At 48.7% G+C, this 12,667-nt stretch overlaps 1 protein-coding gene across 2 annotated transcripts in view; it reads left to right on the top strand.

Moving 5' to 3' along the window:
* The window catches only part of ADGRB1 (adhesion G protein-coupled receptor B1), a 335,561-nt gene that overhangs the window by 301,506 nt on the left and 21,388 nt on the right, over positions 1-12,667 (top strand). The gene's annotated exons all lie outside the window — the stretch shown is intronic.

Genomic DNA, 12,667 nt, shown 5'->3' with positions numbered 1-12,667 from the left:
CCAAAATAACTCCCACTGACATCACTAGTGATGTCAGTGGGGCCGGCTTCAGACGGTAGGTGTTCCCATAGGAACGCCTCCATCTGGCAGGCACGCCCCCGGAACGCCCACCAAATGGGGCGTGCTGTCAATGAACACCGACAGCATGCCCCCTTTGGTGCGAGACCTGGAGAGATGGAAAGTCCTTCGCTCGCCTGGTCTCACGCATGCGCATGACGGAGCTCCCTCCATCGTGCGCATGCGCAGTGGGGAACATCGACCCACTTGGGAGCGTACTGCCGCTCGCGAGTGGGTCTGAATGACCCCCATAGAACCGTCACGTGCAGTGCATAATATATTGTTTTATATTCATATGTGGACAGTAAATGTAACAGATTCTGGGCCTGATTCAGCAATGAACGCAATGGCGATGAAGGACGCAGAACGAGCGATTGTTTGCCATCGCGCATGCGTATAAGCTGCACTGCAAAGTGAGTGACAGGCTGTCAGCGTTTGGGGGAGGTGACGGGGGGTGGTCGGAAAAACGCAGTCGTGTCTGTCCGTTAGAACGCTGTTTCATGGGCGTGCATAAATTAGCCACTGCGAATACATACGCAGCACGAGAGCTCTCTGCGCGCGAGGAGACTTGCAGTGTCTGCGGCTGTTCTGACCTGGTGTAAATGCTGCATGAGTGGCCGATGTGCGTCGCTGGTACCGATGTTTACGCAGAAGACCGACACTGGACGGATATGAGGAGGCGGCAGTTGGCGTCTTTATGGCGGCTGGGCTTTGGCAGGCATTAGCATATTTTAGCAACTGCGGTCCATAGGCGATTGTATTTGCGATTGCATTTGCGTCCGCTGCTGAATCAGTCTGACGGGAGTCTCTATTTAGAAATTAGGGATGTGCCCACATACACCTACCCTCAAATCACACCAAGGGCTCTGTTTGGAGTGCCACAAACTTTTCGACTAAGCCACCACGTGTGTCCTGCCACATTTTGCATCAAATATAGTTACATCACTAATGCAACAAAAGGTCAATGCATGGGTCCCCTGTTCACCTGTACTGGCACTGCATGCAGCCGCTGTGTGCCACTCAGATGGTAACCTGGGGAAAAAGACTGAGGACTGATACAAGCTGGGCCTCGCCAAAATACTAGTCCTTAGTGCTCGGTGGCTTTGGCTGCAGCTATGATGTTAATAAGTTGCTAATTTCAGAAAGAAGTTTGGCACTCCTGGAATTGCTATGCTTGGCGGCATTGGTGCCATACAGCGCAAAAGGGACAGGCGTGTTAGGACTCATCTGTAAAGTGTAATGGAGTGTTTATTTTTAATCCTTCCATTGCAAAATGCTTCATTATTTTCTTATAGGGGCCTATTCATCATCATCAAGCAGGTGAAAATGTACATTTTCACCTGCAACTGTAAAAATTAAGTTATCGGGCCATTCATCAAGAAGGTAAAACAGGAGATATAACAGATGTCCCCATACACTAGTATCACAGATATCTCCTGCTTACCTTCCTCTCCCGGAATAACCCGCTGTCCCCATACACTAGTATCACAGATATCTCCTGCTTACCTTTCTCTCCTGGAATGACCCACTGTCCTCATACACTAGTATCACAGATATCTCCTGCTTACCTTTCTCTCCCGAAATGGCCACTGTCCTCATACACTAGTATCACAGATATCTCCTGCTGACCTTCCTCTCCCAGAATGGCCCACTGTCCCCATACACTAGTATCACAGATATCTCCTGCTTACCTTCCTCTCCCGGAATGGCCGCTGTCCCCATATACTAGTATCACAGATATCTCCTACCTACCTTCCTCTCCCGGAATGGCCCCTGTCCTCATACACTAGTATCAAAGATATCTCCTGCTTACCTTCCTCTCCCGGAATGGCCGCTGTCCTCATACACTAGTATCACAGATAACTCTTGCTTACCTTCCTCTCCCGGAATAGCCTGCTGTCCCCATACACTAGTATCACAGATATCTCTTTCTTACCTTCCTCTCCCGGAATAACCCGCTGTCCCCATACACTAGTATCACAGATATCTCCTACTTACCTTCCTCTCCCGGAATGGCCGCTGTCCTCATACACTAGTATCACAGATATCGCCTACTTACCTTCCTCTCCTGGAATGGCCTGCTGTCCCCATACACTAGTATCACAGATATCTCCTACTTACCTTCCTCTCCTGGAATGGCCACTGTCCCCATACACTAGTATCACAGATATCTCCTACTTACCTTCCTCTCCCGGAATGGCCCGCTGTCCCCATACACTAGTATCACAGATATCTCCTACTTATCTTCCTCTCCCGGAATGGCCCGCTGTCCCCATACACTAGTATCACAGATATCTCCTGCTTACCTTCCTCTCCAGGAATGGCCCGCTGTCCCCATACACTAGTATCACAGATATATCCTGCTTACCTTCCTCTCCTGGAATGGCCGCTGTCCCCATACACTAGTATCACAGATATATCCTGCTTACCTTCCTCTCCAGGAATGGCCGCTGTCCCCATACACTAGTATCACAGATATCTCCTGCTTACCTTCCTCTCCCGGAATGGCCCGCTGTCCCCATACACTAGTATCACAGATATCTCCTGCTTACCTTCCTCTCCCGCAATGGCCGGATGTCCCCATACACTAGTATCACAGATATCTCCTGCTTACCTTCCTCTCCTGGAATGGCCCGCTGTCCCCATACACTAGTATCACAGATATCTCCTACTTACCTTCCTCTCCCGGAATGGCCCGCTGTCCCCATACACTAGTATCGCAGATATCTCCTACTTACCTTCCTCTCCTGGAATGTCCCGCTGTCCCCATACACTAGTATCACAGATATCTCCTACTTACCCTCCTCTCCTGGAATGGCCCGCTGTCCACATACACTAGTATCACAGATATCTCCTACTTACCTTCCTCTCCCGGAATGGCCGCTGTCCTCATACACTAGTATCACAGATGTCTCCTACTTACCTTCCTCTCCTGGAATGGCCTGCTGTCCCCATACACTAGTATCACAGATATCTCCTACTTACCTTCCTCTCCTGGAATGGCCGCTGTCCCCATACACTAGTATCACAGATATCTCCTACTTACCTTCCTCTCCCGGAATTGCCCACTGTCCCCATACACTAGAATCACAGATATCTCCTGCTTACCTTCCTCTCCCAGAATGGCCCGCTGTCCCCATACACTAGTATCACAGATATCTCCTACTTACCTTCCTCTCCCGGAATGGCCCCTCTGTCCCCATACACTAGTATCACAGATATCTCCTGCTTACCTTCCTCTCCCGGAATGGCTGCTGTCCCCATACACTAGTATCACAGATATCTCCTGCTTAGTTTTCTCTCCTGGAATGGCCCGCTGTCCCCATACACTACTATCACAGATATCTCCTGCTTACCTTCCTCTCCCGGAATGGCTGCTGTCCCCATACACTAGTATCACAGATATCTCCGGCTTAGCTTTCTCTCCTGGAATGGCCCGCTGTCCCCATACACTAGTATCACAGATATCTCCTACTTACCTTCCTCTCCTGGAATGGCCTGCTGTCCCCATACACTAGTATCACAGATATCTCCTACTTACCTTCCTCTCCCGGAATGGCCGCTGTCCTCATACACTAGTATCACAGATATCTCCTGCTGACCTTCCTCTCCCGGAATGGCTGCTGTCCCCATACACTAGTATCACAGATATCTCCTGCTGACCTTCCTCTCCCGCAATGGCCCGCTGTCCCCTTACACTAGTATCACAGATATATCCTGCTTACCTTTCTCTCCCGGAATGGCCCCTGTCCTCATACACTAGTATCACAGATATCTCCTACTTACCTTCCTCTCCCAGAATGGCCCCTGTCCTCATACACTAGTATCACAGATATCTCCTACTTACCTTCCTCTCCCGGAATGGCCCGCTGTCCCAATACACTAGTATCACAGATATCTCCTGCTTACCTTCCTCTCCCGAAATGCCGCTGTCCTCATACACTAGTATCACAGATATCTCCTGCTTACCTTCCTCTCCCGGAATAGCCGCTGTCCTCATACACTAGTATCACAGATATCTCCTGCTGACCTTCCTCTCCCGGAATGGCCCCTGTCCTCATACACTAGTATCACAGATATCTCCTACTTACCTTCCTCTCCCGGAATGGCCCCTGTCCTCATACACTAGTATCACAGATATCTCCTACTTACCTTCCTCTCCCGGAATGGCCCGCTGTCCCCATACACTAGTATCACAGATATCTCCTGCTTACCTTCCTCTCCCAGAATGGCCGCTGTCCTCATACACTAGTATCACAGATATCTCCTACTTACCTTCCTCTCCCGGAATGGCCCCTGTCCTCATACACTAGTATCACAGATATCTCCTACTTACCTTCCTCTCCCGGAATGGCCCGCTGTCCTCATACACTAGTATCACAGATATCTCCTGCTGACCTTCCTCTCCCGGAATGGCCCCTGTCCTCATACACTAGTATCACAGATATCTCCTGCTTACCTTCCTCTCCCGGAATGGCCGCTGTCCTCATACACTAGTATCACAGATATCTCCTGCTGACCTTTCTCTCCCGGAATGGACCCTGTCCTCATACACTAATATCACAGATATCTCCTACTTACCTTCCTCTCCCGGAATGGCCCCTGTCCTCATACACTAGTATCACAGATATCTCCTACTTACCTTCCTCTCCCGGAATGGCCCGCTGTCCCCATACACTAGTATCACAGATATCTCCTGCTTACCTTCCTCTCCCGGAATGGCCGCTGTCCTCATACACTAGTATCACAGATATCTCCTGCTTACCTTCCTCTCCCGGAATGGCCGCTGTCCTCATACACTAGTATCACAGATATCTCCTGCTGACCTTCCTCTCCCGGTTGGCCCCTGTCCTCATACACTAGTATCACAGATATCTCCTACTTACCTTCCTCTCCCGGAATGGCCGCTGTCCTCATACACTAGTATCACAGATGTCTCCTACTTACCTTCCTCTCCTGGAATGGCCTGCTGTCCCCATACACTAGTATCACAGATATCGCCTACTTACCTTCCTCTCCTGGAATGGCCGCTGTCCCCATACACTAGTATCACAGATATCTCCTACTTACCTTCCTCTCCCGGAATTGCCCACTGTCCCCATACACTAGAATCACAGATATCTCCTGCTTACCTTCCTCTCCCAGAATGGCCCGCTGTCCCCATACACTAGTATCACAGATATCTCCTACTTACCTTCCTCTCCCGGAATGGCCCCTCTGTCCCCATACACTAGTATCACAGATATCTCCTGCTTACCTTCCTCTCCCGGAATGGCTGCTGTCCCCATACACTAGTATCACAGATATCTCCTGCTTAGTTTTCTCTCCTGGAATGGCCCGCTGTCCCCATACACTACTATCACAGATATCTCCTGCTTACCTTCCTCTCCCGGAATGGCTGCTGTCCCCATACACTAGTATCACAGATATCTCCGGCTTAGCTTTCTCTCCTGGAATGGCCCGCTGTCCCCATACACTAGTATCACAGATATCTCCTACTTACCTTCCTCTCCTGGAATGGCCTGCTGTCCTCATACACTAGTATCACAGATATCTCCTACTTACCTTCCTCTCCCGGAATGGCCGCTGTCCTCATACACTAGTATCACAGATATCTCCTGCTGACCTTCCTCTCCCGGAATGGCTGCTGTCCCCATACACTAGTATCACAGATATCTCCTGCTGACCTTCCTCTCCCGCAATGGCCCGCTGTCCCCTTACACTAGTATCACAGATATATCCTGCTTACCTTTCTCTCCCGGAATGGCCCCTGTCCTCATACACTAGTATCACAGATATCTCCTACTTACCTTCCTCTCCCAGAATGGCCCCTGTCCTCATACACTAGTATCACAGATATCTCCTACTTACCTTCCTCTCCCGGAATGGCCCGCTGTCCCAATACACTAGTATCACAGATATCTCCTGCTTACCTTCCTCTCCCGAAATGCCGCTGTCCTCATACACTAGTATCACAGATATCTCCTGCTTACCTTCCTCTCCCGGAATAGCCGCTGTCCTCATACACTAGTATCACAGATATCTCCTGCTGACCTTCCTCTCCCGGAATGGCCCCTGTCCTCATACACTAGTATCACAGATATCTCCTACTTACCTTCCTCTCCCGGAATGGCCCCTGTCCTCATACACTAGTATCACAGATATCTCCTACTTACCTTCCTCTCCCGGAATGGCCCGCTGTCCCCATACACTAGTATCACAGATATCTCCTGCTTACCTTCCTCTCCCAGAATGGCCGCTGTCCTCATACACTAGTATCACAGATATCTCCTACTTACCTTCCTCTCCCGGAATGGCCCCTGTCCTCATACACTAGTATCACAGATATCTCCTACTTACCTTCCTCTCCCGGAATGGCCCGCTGTCCTCATACACTAGTATCACAGATATCTCCTGCTGACCTTCCTCTCCCGGAATGGCCCCTGTCCTCATACACTAGTATCACAGATATCTCCTGCTTACCTTCCTCTCCCGGAATGGCCGCTGTCCTCATACACTAGTATCACAGATATCTCCTGCTGACCTTACTCTCCCGGAATGGACCCTGTCCTCATACACTAATATCACAGATATCTCCTACTTACCTTCCTCTCCCGGAATGGCCCCTGTCCTCATACACTAGTATCACAGATATCTCCTACTTACCTTCCTCTCCCGGAATGGCCCGCTGTCCCCATACACTAGTATCACAGATATCTCCTGCTTACCTTCCTCTCCCGGAATGGCCGCTGTCCTCATACACTAGTATCACAGATATCTCCTGCTTACCTTCCTCTCCCGGAATGGCCGCTGTCCTCATACACTAGTATCACAGATATCTCCTGCTGACCTTCCTCTCCCGGTTGGCCCCTGTCCTCATACACTAGTATCACAGATATCTCCTACTTACCTTCCTCTCCGGGAATGGCCCGCTGTCCCCATACTCTAGTATCACAGATATATCCTGCTTAACTTCCTCTCCCGGAATGGCCCCTGTCCTCATACACTAGTATCACAGATATCTCCTACTTACCTTCCTCTCCCGGAATGGCCCGCTGTCCCCATACACTAGTATCACAGATATCTCCTGCTTACCTTCCTCTCCCGGAATGGCCGCTGTCCCCATACACTAGTATCACAGATATCTCCTGCTTACCTTCCTCTCCCGGAATGGCCCGCTGTCCCCATACACTATTTTCACAGATATCTCTTTCTTACCTTCCTCTCCAGGAATAACCCGCTGTCCCCATACACTAGTATCACAGATATCTCCTACTTACCTTCCTCTCCCGGAATGGCCCCTGTCCTCATACACTAGTATCACAGATATCTCCTGCTTACCTTTCTCTCCCGGAATGGCCCGCTGTCCTAATACACTAGTATCACAGATATCTCCTGCTTACCTTTCTCTCCCGGAATGGCCGTTGTCCCCATACTCTAGTATCACAGATATCTCTTTCTTACCTTCCTCTCCCGGAATAACCCGCTGTCCCCATACACTAGTATCACAGATATCTCCTACCTACCTTCCTCTCCCGGAATGGCCCCTGTCCTCATACACTAGTATCACAGATATCTCCTGCTTACCTTTCTCTCCCGGAATGGCCCGCTGTCCCCATACACTAGTATCACAGATATCTCCTGCTGACCTTCCTCTCCCGGAATGGCCCGCTGTCCCCATACACTAGTATCACAGATATCTCCTGCTTACCTTTCTCTCCCGGAATGGCCCCTGTCCTCATACACTAGTATCACAGATATCTCCTACTTACCTTCCTCTCCCAGAATGGCCCCTGTCCTCATACACTAGTATCACAGATATCTCCTACTTACCTTCCTCTCCCGGAATGGCCCGCTGTCCCCATACACTAGTATCACAGATATCTCCTGCTTACCTTCCTCTCCCGGAATGCCGCTGTCCTCATACACTAGTATCACAGATATCTCCTGCTTACCTTCCTCTCCCGGAATGGCCGCTGTCCTCATACACTAGTATCACAGATATCTCCTGCTGACCTTCCTCTCCCGGAATGGCCCCTGTCCTCATACACTAGTATCACAGATATCTCCTACTTACCTTCCTCTCCCGGAATGGCACCTGTCCTCATACACTAGTATCACAGATATCTCCTACTTACCTTCCTCTCCCGGAATGGCCCGCTGTCCCCATACACTAGTATCACAGATATCTCCTACTTACCTTCCTCTCCCGGAATGGCACCTGTCCTCATACACTAGTATCACAGATATCTCCTACTTACCTTCCTCTCCCGGAATGGCCGCTGTCCTCATACACTAGTATCACAGATATCTCCTGCTGACCTTCCTCTCCCGGAATGGCCCCTGTCCTCATACACTAGTATCACAGATATCTCCTGCTTACCTTCCTCTCCCGGAATGGCCCCTGTCCTCATACACTAGTATCACAGATATCTTCTACTTACCTTCCTCTCCCGGAATGGCCCCGCTGTCCCCATACACTAGTATCACAGATATCTCCTGCTTACCTTCCTCTCCCGGAATGGCTGCTGTCCCCATACACTAGTATCACAGATATCTCCTGCTTAGTTTTCTCTCCTGGAATGGCCCGCTGTCCCCATACACTACTATCACAGATATCTCCTGCTTACCTTCCTCTCCCGGAATGGCTGCTGTCCCCATACACTAGTATCACAGATATCTCCTGCTTAGCTTTCTCTCCTGGAATGGCCCGCTGTCCCCATACACTAGTATCACAGATATCTCCTACTTACCTTCCTCTCCTGGAATGGCCTGTTGTCCCCATACACTAGTATCACAGATATCTCCTACTTACCTTCCTCTCCCGGAATGGCCGCTGTCCTCATACACTAGTATCACAGATATCTCCTGCTTACCTTCCTCTCCCGGAATGGCTGCTGTCCCCATACACTAGTATCACAGATATCTCCTGCTTACCTTCCTCTCCCGGAATGGCCCGCTGTCCCCATACACTAGTATCACAGATATCTCCTACTTACCTTCCTCTCCCGGAATGGCCCGCTGTCCCCATACACTAGTATCACAGATATCTCCTACTTACCTTCCTCTCCTGGAATGGCCTACTGTCCCCATTACACTAGTATCACAGATATCTCCTACTTTCCTTCCTCTCCTGGAATGGCCGCTGTCCTCATACACTAGTATCACAGATATCTCCTACTTACCTTCCTCTCCTGGAATGGCCTGCTGTCCCCATACACTAGTATCACAGATATCTCCTACTTACCTTCCTCTCCTGGAATGGCCGCTGTCCCCATACACTAGTATCACAGATATCTCCTACTTACCTTCCTCTCCTGGAATGGCCCCGCTGTCCCCATACACTAGTATCACAGATATCTCCTGCTTACCTTTCTCTTCCGGAATGGCCGCTGTCCCCATACACTAGTATCACAGATATCTCCTGCTTACCTTCCTCTCCCGGAATGGCCCGCTGTCCCCATACTCTATCACAGATATCTCCTGCTTACCTTTCTCTCCCGGAATGGTCCGCTGTCCCCATACACTAGTATCACAGATATCTCCTACTTACCTTAATTTTGCCGAATGCCCCGACATCCCTATACACTAGTATGGGGACAGAATTCATCAAGCTCCGAAAATATAATATTTTCAGAGCTTGACTTCGGGAGCATTCACCATCATCAGATGGCGAATGCTCCTGCTCCAGGATCGCAACCCTCTCCTTCCGCTGGACGTCGGGGCTCATATGCGCATGCGTGACCTGTAGGTTGCACATATGCAGTCCCGTCACTGCTCCAAAAAGGAGCAGTGAAGCCGCTCGCGGGGACAGCTAATTTCGTAACAGCTGTCACCGCGCCAGAGCAATGATGAATTGCTCCGGTGGCTGCTGCAAGTTAGAATGTTAATTATCGGGGTCCGTTTGGACCCTGATAATTGACATCATGAATAGGTCCCTTAGAGAGGGAATAAAGTAAACCTACCTGTAACATAGATACCTGAGGTTGCAGCATGTGGCAGGGGTGGGGTCCTAACAGGTGTCGCACTGCGCAGATTGTATGTAGATTGAATCATAAAGACAGGAATGAAGAGAGACGATGGAAGTATTGTTTACAGTCAGTGTATGAACAAGTGTAAAGTATTTTATTTAGTTACTATTTGGGGACCTGGGCGGAATGAATCGCATGGACCCAGCACAGACATTTTTTGAACATATTACACCTGATGTTGCAACACTGTCAGCTCCATTATTTTCTCTTTGTTTCCTTCATTTTACAGAACAGAAAACGTTGTTAAGTGCTTTTGTGTATAGAAATGTAACTGACAGAATGTATATATTTTTATTTTTGTCACTTGTATTTTTTTAGTCCTTGCAACAGTTTCACATAATACTGGATTACTTTGTAATATTATATTATATTAGCAAACAGTTTGGAAATATTCTTGCTTATTTATCAGCCCTAACCTTGTTGAATACACTAATAATCAATATTGCCCCTAAGCAGGAATAATCAGCCAGCACTAGACCAGTGTACACATTGCAAAGACCATTTCTGTTACACAGCAGACCGCAAGCCAATTACGCTGTCACATTCCTTCCCTGCTATTTCTGAATGATGCACGATACCGGAGCTTCTGCTCTCGTAAACAGCATTTTAAAGATGGCGACTGTCAGCAACAACAGGGGATGGTGCAGAGAGAGTACTTTGCTTCCGTTTTAGCATTGGAACTCGTGTGAAAATACGTTACTTTATTACACACAAAGCTAATAACAGCCGAATGACACAAAGTATACGTTTATTATAAGCATAAACCAAACACAATGACAAAACAGCATGCAAGAAATGTATTAATTCAAATTTACAACTTGACTTCCCAATGACCATCGTTAATTCATACGGAAAGAATTACATACATATTTCCTGTAATACCTGTGCGCCTTAGTGCCATCACCTAGCAAAGCGCTTCAGATAATCATGCAGTACTGTATCACTCATGTTAGTGTGCCCACAGCCGAATTTAGACCTTATGGGACCCTAGGCAAGATACTGGTTTGGACCCCCCCCCTCCTTCAAACAATCTGTAGTACTATATTTTCATTTAAAAAAAAAAAAACACTGCAACTCATTATTTACCTTGAGTTATGCTTGTTATAAAGTGGAAGATGTGTAACGGGACAATATGTTGGCCCATCAGGCCGACATATTGAACCACGGATACACATCAGAAGACTGTAATGTACTATAGAATGATCACTCGTTCCGTCCTTTTATTAACATGTATGGGGCCGCATGCTATATCGTCAGGTTTAATGTGCAGCACTTCAAACCTGTCGATGTTCCATGCGACCACGGGAGCGCGTATACTGTGCATATACACTGAACGATGCGTCGCTACAATTTGGCCAAATCGTAATGACACCTTCCCAGTTCTATGTCCGGCATTATACTAGACCAACTTTCCTCCAACCATCCAAATGACCAACCGTCCAGCTTGTATTTCTAACTAAAATGGTGCCCCACACGCCTAACCACAGGGTGACATGAGAGGGGTGTCATATACTATATGGTGGGTTGTCAAGGATTGTTAACTGTACTGAACAGACACATCCTTGACTGTCATTCTGTAGCCACCACAAGTTTATACCGCAAAGTTGAAGAGCTGATTGATCTAGAGGAGCGGATTATAGACAGCGCTGATGAGAACTTCAAATACTAAACTAAAATTTGAGTGAAAAATGACCAAACCAGAATAAGCTCATCTACAGCATAGAACAATGTAATATTACTAATCATAGAAAAAATTCAGTAATTGAATAAACAGCAATTATATAAACAATGAATGTTAGTATTCAGAATGAAACAATGTCTAAGATAAAATATTGTCCAGTTCAACCTAAGGAACATACAACTCCAGGCAGCAGCAGATACAGTACTTCGGATAACAGCAGTAGCTTGATATGTGGAGATGGGGGCAATCGGGGGAGAGTAGAGAGTGGGCGGAGGGGGGATCGTGGGGGAAGGGAGTGCAATCTCAGGGGGAGAGGCTGCCAGATAAGAAGTGAGGCAGACAACGACAACCCACCCTGATTAGAGACTCACGTTGAAGGGGATCTATCTACTACAGCAGCAGCTGCTCCGATCCTCCGCTCCCACGCAGCCGCCTGGGCTGATGTGATGACGCTGCCGCCCGTGCTCTTCTGGGACATGTTTCACAATGGCACAGGCAGTCACAGAGCCGCGTCCAAACACCAGTATCAGCGATGTTACTGGTCTGGGCCCCCGTTATGGAGACTCTCTTCCCTGGCCCTTCCCCATGAGGCCATGGCCCTCTCTCAGGTGCACTATGTTATGTCCCTATTTATCCCCAGCATCTCCCGGCCTCTCCTATCTCTTCCCTGGCCCTTCCCCATGAGGCCATGGCCCTCTCTCAGGTGCACTATATTATGTCCCTATTTATCCCCAGCATCTTTTGGCCTCCCCTATCTCTTCCCTGGCCCTTCCCCATGAGGCCATGGCCCTCTCTCAGGTGCACTATATTATGTCCCTTTTTATCCCCAGCATCTACTGGTCTCCCCTATCTCTTCCCTGTCCCTTCCCCATGAGGCCATGGCCCTCTCTCAGGTGCA

This window comes from Taudactylus pleione, unplaced genomic scaffold (assembly GCF_031769625.1).
Source record: "Taudactylus pleione unplaced genomic scaffold, aTauple2 ptg000695l, whole genome shotgun sequence".
NCBI classification, from domain to species: domain Eukaryota; kingdom Metazoa; phylum Chordata; class Amphibia; order Anura; family Myobatrachidae; genus Taudactylus; species Taudactylus pleione.
Note: the sequence above shows the minus strand (reverse complement) of the source record. Positions and strands in the feature narration are given on the sequence as shown.